Below are 7,039 nucleotides of genomic sequence, written 5' to 3'. Positions count from 1 at the left end.
GATGATGGCTTCTTCAGTCACCCTGGGGATCTTGAGGCGAGGGTTGTTGAAGCGCTGGATGTACTTCTGCATGGTTTCCCCTGGCTGTTGCTTGATGCGGCGCAGGTCGCTCACGGCCGGGGAACGGTCGCGGGTGCCCTGGAAGTTGGCGATGAAGCGGGTGAGCATATCGCCCCAGGAGGAGATCGTGCTGGGAGGCAGGTTCAGGAGCCAGGTGCGGGCGCCATCCTTGAGCGCCATGGGAAACCAGTTCGCCATGACCTTTTCGTCTCCGTTGGCGGCTTCGATGTAGGAATTCCGCGGGGCTGCCGTGCCATCGTAGCGAGGGGGCAGGTCAGGCTTGAACTTGCTGGCCATGTGACGCCGCGTAGCTCGGGGGGTGAAGGCGCGGCAACCTGCTGTGGCCACCGGCGCCCTTTGCTGGCGCCGAGCTTGCTCCTGGGGATTACCACGCGCCACCGCTTGGAGCAGTGCGGGGTCTTATCGTGGGGGCGCAGGGACGCGATATTGGCACGCCGGCGCTGGGAGCGTGTGAGCACCTTCTTGGGGACGAGGGATCTCTTGGCAGCTCCCTTCTTGCTGTGCAGGCGCCGGACGTGGAGGGTCTCGCCCTGGGGCTGCGCGCCTTGGAGCCAGGGCGCCTTCTTGGGGAGGAGGTGGTGGAGGCGCCTCCTGATCCTCGTCCCCTGCACGGAATGGAGGGCGAGGCAGCGAGAGGGGCGGCAAGGGGGAGCCCCCTGCGGCGCTAACGAGCTCAATGATGCGGGCGAGCCAGTCCTCATAGAGGACATCGACGGGGCGGTAGTGCAGGAGCTCTCTTGCCAGGAGCAGCGCGGCGTGCGCGTCCGTGGGGCACGACGGGCGTGGGACGATGAACCAGCTGGGACAAGGCCTGCTGCTCGTTCCCTGCCGGGCCGGTGGCGGCAGGCGATGGGGAACGACGAGGGCGTCTGCCGACGGGCGCCGTCTGGGCGAAGCGGGTGGCGAGAGCAGCCCGGCGCTCGGCGCGAGCCCGACGAGCGTCAGCCATGGACACGACGGAAGATCACACGTGAACAGCGGAAGAAAGGTTCCGGCGCACCCCTACCTGGCGCGCCAAATGTTGGATTTCGGGTTCCGGTAGACCCTTAAGGTTCGATCTCTGGGGTGCGTGCGGAGATCTCTCCCCTACCGATCTACGTCTCATCTCCTCGTGTGATCTAAGCTGGAAACGACGAACAACACAAGGGACACGAGATTTATACTGGTTCGGGCCACCGTTGTGGTGTAATACCCTACTCCAATATGTGGTGTGGTGGATTGCCTCAGGGGCTCATGATGAATAGTACAGGGGAAGAACGGCCTCACGAGAGGTGTTCTTGAGCTGGTGCGGTGTGTTCTACTTGGTCCGGATCTCTCTCTCTCTCTCTCGGCTTTGTCCGGCCTTGTCGTCCGTTGTTCTCGTGGTTCCTACGGTGGCTAGCCCTATTTATAGAGGCCCTGGGCCTCTCCCCAAATAATGAGCAGGAAGGGCGCCGACAATTGGCCATTTTAAAAGGGAACATTTAGTACAAGTTATCCTGACCAAAGGTGTGGTCTTCGGCTGCCAAAAGCACTGGTGATAACGCCGTCTTGGGCTCCACGGTGACCTCCGTCCTGCCGCTCTGCTGGTCTTGGTCTCGTTGCACCGGAATGGTAACCTTTGCCCGATGCCTTGGCATGTGCTTGCTCCCTTTGCACCGAAAGGGAAACAAGGAAATTGCGCGGGCCAGCGCCCGCCAGGTCTTGATTTTCATGGCTTGCGTCATGGGATCCTCGCGAGGTTCCCCTGCCTTGATCTCTCCGCCTCCTCGCGAGCCTACCTGATGAGGCTGCCCCTGAGGAAGCTTCCTATCGTCCGCCCCGCGAGGCTTGGCCCCTCGCGAGGGTCTTGAGCTTGAGCTGATGAAGCTGGGCCGCGCTAGGCCCCCACTTGAGCCACGCCGTAAGTCGCAGGTTGGCAAGTCTGGGGACCCCCGTTCCCAGAACGCCGACAGTTGCCGCAACAGGGCTGCGGCAACAGGGTTTCGGCAAGCGTGACCCTTAGGCTCAAACGGTTAGTCAATCTGAGCGCGAGACTTATCTTGGCAGTTTGGGGTCGATTCCTTACGACGCGCCGTGTTAATGCGTAGCCAGGCCAGGCCCATGCGAGCCTTCCCCTCTTCTCTACGCTCTCCTTTATGCTCTACGTCCTCAGGTCCCGGCCCTCGAGCGAGCTCAACCGCCGCTGGTATGCCAGGTCATGTGCCGTGGTCAAGGCCAAGGGGTGAGGGCTGGAGAGCCAGTAAGAGCTCATGAGTCGCGATGCTCAGGAGCCCCCCTTTTAACGCGCAAGTGGATTGCATGGGAGAAGAGGAAGCTCGCGGTGCCACCTGCTATCATCCTCATGAGATCCTGCGAACCAGCACAAGGAGAAACATGGTTTGCCATTATGGTTGTTAGTCCGCCCGGTTGCTTCGCGAGGAGGCGGAGGCACTGAGGGCCTGGTGAGGTGACGTGCGCGGGGCGTGTCGCGAGCCAGAGCTCGGCCGCTCAGATTTGTCGATGTTGCAGGGACGGACCCATGGACAAGCGTCGTGCCAGCGTGAGCGGCCCCCATGAGAGGCGAGAGTCAAGCAGGTGACAGTCATAGATAGGTTAGGCATGGGAAGCGAACAAGCTTAGGTAAATGCAAGGAAGATACATGCCACTGGGTCAGGCCCGAGTGGCTTGGGGATGATGCAGCTCGAGGGGCGCCCCCAGCAAGGTAAGCAAAAGACATAATAAAAAGGGATACATGCCACAGGGACGGACCCACGTGGCCTGGGAATAATGCAGCCCGAGGGGCGCTCCCAGCTAAATAAACTTGGAAAGTATCACCTGGTTCTGTTGATGAAGGGATGTCGGAGCAGCTGAAGGTACGCGGCAGAGGGGTCGTTCCTCACGAGCCACCGGGGTCCTGAGCCTCGGGAGGCTTTGGGGGCCCAGGAGGTTCCTTGAGGACCTTCTCCATCTCTGCCAGGATGGCATGGTGCCTGGCCTCCTGAGTCGCCAAGACGCGCCGCAAGTTGCGCTGATAGGCGGACGACACGCTCGGCAGGACAAAAGGCATGCGAACGTAGCTGTGCGGTGGACCCTCGCAGCGGCCCACGCGTGAAGGCCACAAGGGCTCCTGAGATGCGGTCATGTTGAGCGCTGGGATGTCGATGCAGACGCGCAGCCCGACATCCTCTCCTGGATGGGGAGCTACACCTGGTGAGCGGCGGTCGCCGCGCATGGCCCTTGCGTTTTGTAGTTCCTGAGTGGTCTTGGTGATGAACTTCTGAGCGGTGGGCGCTCCTCGCCCTTTGTCCTCCTGAGGGAAGCGTGCCGCGTGGCATGCCTCCATGTGGTGCCCGAGCGCCTCCCTCGTGATGTTGGCAAGGTCTGAGGCCCTCCAGAAGAGAGCCCCCGAGCCCTGCCCGAGAAGGGAGCCGGGCGCGCCTTCGTATGCGATGGAGGGAGGCGCCCCTAGAGCAGGCGCTGATCCCGATGAGGTCCTGTCGCGACGCCATCCTCCTGAGGTCCTGCACGATGCAACTTCTTCTTCTTCTTCTTGGGGATGGCCTCAGGAGGACCCTCGCTCTTGCTGTCGGGGTCGTCGATGGCTGCAGCTTGAAAGGCGCGCTCGAGGGAGCACACCGCATCTCTTTCTTCACATGGGACCGTGATGATTCCGCCGCTGCCCAGCATCTTGAGGACATTGTAGCCATGATGGGTCACTGCCATGAACTTGGCTAGGGCTGGATACCCGAGGATGGCGGTGTATCGTAGGCGGATGTGCGCGACATCGAAGTCTATGAGCTCGGTGCGGTAGTTCTTGCGTTCTCCGAAGGTGACAGGGAGGAGGACCTGCCCTATAAGTGTGGTAGAGCCGTCGGTCACTCCTGAGAAAGGCTTGGTAGGCTGAAGTTGATCATACGACACTTGGAGGTTGTCGAACGTGTCGACAGACAGGACGTTGAGCCTTGCGCCACCGTCGATGAGGGTTTTGGTGACTTGCACGTTGCTGATGACTGGGGAGCAGACATCGGGAGGGCGCCTGCGGTAGCAACACACTTGAGCTGGTCCGCCGAGCTGAATGTGACGGCGCACTGGGACCACCTGAGCGGGCGTGTGGCCTCAAGCTTGGGGAGGACTGCATTAACTTCATGAGCAAACTGCTTGAAGATACGCTGCGAGGCTGGGGCTTGTGCTCCGCCTAAGATGCAAGCGATGGCACGCGGCTCCTGGAGGCCCCCAACCCCCTCGTCTTGATGGTGATCATCATTCCTTCTTGGTGATGGTGGCAGCGGAGGAAGGCCAGCGTTGCCCTGAGGACGATCCTCACGAGGCTGGTCCCTCCAGGAGCCCTCGCGAGGCTGATCCTGCCAGCGGTCCTCATGAGGCCGGTCGTGCCACTCCTGGCGTGGGCCACGATCGTCCCAGCGTCCGCCACCACGTCCTCCTCCTCGGTCGTAGCCCCGGTCGTTGCGCTCGGGGCGTCGACCGAATCGTCCTTCTCGAATGTCCCTGAGCTCTTGGTAGTCATTGGTGTTGTGGGTGTGCAGGTTGTGGAAGGCGCAGAATGGTTGGCTGCTCTTGGATGACTCGGGTTGATCTCTACCGCGCTTGGTGTCCGGCTCCGCCGCGAGCACGGCTGCTCCCTTGCACTTCACGTCCTTGGCCTTGGCTTTCTTCTCCTCTGTGTCCGTAGCCGGGAGCCCAAGGAGGGAGAGGCGCCCTTCCTCAGCTCTAGCGCACTTGGACGCCAGGTTGAACAGCTCCTGAGATGTGCACAACTCCTCGTGGATAGCGAGGTCCTCCTTCATCTTGACGTCGCGGACGCCATCAGAGAATGCAGAGATGATGGCCTCGTCCGTGACCTTGGGGATCTTGAGACGGACGTTGTTGCAGCGCTGGATGTACTTCTGGAGGGTCTCTCCTGGTTGTTGCTTGACACGACACAAGTCTCCCATGGCCGGTGGGCGGTCGCGAGTGCCCTGGAAGTTGGCGATGAAGTAGTCGCGCATCTCGTCCCACGAGGAAATCGAGCCTGGAGGCAGATTCAGGAGCCAAGAACGGGCGCCATCTTTGAGGGCCATAGGGAACCAATTCGCCATGACTTTCTCGTCGCCATTGGCCGCCTTAATGCTCAGCTCGTAGAGCTGCAGGAACTTCGCGGGGTCGGGGGTGCCGTCGTACCGATGAGGCAGATCTGGCTTTAACTTGCCCAGCCAAGCGACGCTACACAGCTCGGGAGTGAAGGTGCGGCAGTCGGCCGTGGTCGCCGGGGCCCATCTTGGAGGCGGAGCCTGGTCTTGAAGCCCACGCGTCGCTTCGGCAAGCTGCACGTGGCCCGGCCGCGGCAGACAATCCTGGTGCGGCGGTGCGAGGAGTGGCGGAGCGTTCCCTTGCGGTCGAGGGACTTCTTGACAGCTTCTTTCTTCATGCGCGGGCGCCAGACGCGGCGGGTCACGTCGTCGAGGCGCATGCCTTGGCGCCAGAGCGCCGTCTTAGGGCAGAGGTGCTCTGTGGGCTACGTCGTTCGTAGCTGGCGGAGGGCGAGGTGGAGAGAGGGACGGCGCAGGGGAGCCCCCTGCGGTGTGGACAAGCTCGGCGATGCGGTCGTGCCAGTCCTCGTAGAGGTCGTCGACCGGGCGGTAGCGCAGGAGCTCGTGCGCCATGAGAAGCGTGGCCCGTGCGTCCATGGGAGCGCGGCGAGCGTGGGACGACAAACCAGCGGGAGTCGGCGACGGGGTGGCGGTGCGACCGTCCCACCGCACCGAGGGGTGCAGCGAGAATGCTTGCTGCTCGTTCCCCGCCGGGCCGGTAGCGGTGTTGGTTGCAGGCGACGGGGAACAACGAGGTGGCCCGCCGACGGGAGCCGTCTGAGCGACGCGGGTGGCAAGGGCAGCCCGGCGCTCAACACGAGCACGGCGAGCATCCGCCATGGAGACGACGGAGCAACATGACACGGAGCGATGGAAAGGAAGTTTCGGCGCACCCCTACCTGGCGCGCCAAATGTCGGATCATAGGTTCTGGCAAAACCCTTAAGGTTCGAACTCTGGGGTGCGCGCGAAGTTCTTTCCTCCATACCGATCCGCGCCCTAGGTTGCTAAGATCTCGCGGACGAACTCGGCGAAATCAGAACACAAAGACGCAAGATTTATACTTGTTCGGGCCACCGTTGTGGTGTAACACCCTACTCCAGTGTGATGGTGGTGGATTGCCTCTTGGGCTGATGATGAATAGTACAAGGGGAAGAACATCTTACCGAGGTTGAGGTGTTCTTGTGCTTGGTGAGTGGCTAAGGGTTGGCTAAAGATAAGATGAGATGCCTCTGAATGAGTTCTCTTTTTAATGAGTCCTCACCTACGGTGGTGGCTAGTTCTACTTATATAGGCCCTGGTCTTCTTCCCAAATATTGAGCGGGAAGGGATCCAACAACGGCCAATTTGAAAGGGGACAGCTATTACAGCTTATCCAAACAAAAGCGGTCTTCGCCTGCAAAAGGCTCTGGTGGTGACGCTTCTATGGGCTCCATGGTGACCTCAGTCTTGCCATCCTCCTGGTCTTGGTCTCGTTGCACCGATATGGAAACCTTTGCTTGATGCCTCGGTACTCTGTGCCCGCGCTTGCCCCCTTAGCATCAAAGGGGAAACAAGGACACTGTGCGCGCTGGCGCGCGCCTGGTCTCGATTGTCATGGCTCACGTCACGAGAACCTTGCGAGGTTTACCCTGCCTTGATTTCTCCGCTCCTCGCGAGCCAACCTGGTGAAGTCGCTCCTGAGGTCTTGTGTCGTTCGCCTCGCCAGGTTTGACCCCTCGCGAGAGTCTTGAACGCCTTGTTGATGAAGATGGGCCATACAGGCCTGCCAGCACAGCCACACCGTGGGCCGCAGGTAGGCAAGTCTGGGGACCCACGTTCCCAGAATGCCGACACCTTTCCTTGATCTCTCCGCCCCTCGCGAGCCAGCCTAGTGAGGCTGCCGCCGAGGAGGTCTTGTGTCATCTGCCTC

Source organism: Triticum urartu, chromosome 4A (assembly GCF_056163025.1).
Source record: "Triticum urartu cultivar PI428250 chromosome 4A, HENAU_Tu73, whole genome shotgun sequence".
Classification (NCBI taxonomy): Eukaryota; Viridiplantae; Streptophyta; class Magnoliopsida; order Poales; family Poaceae; genus Triticum; species Triticum urartu.
This window is presented reverse-complemented; position numbering follows the sequence as displayed.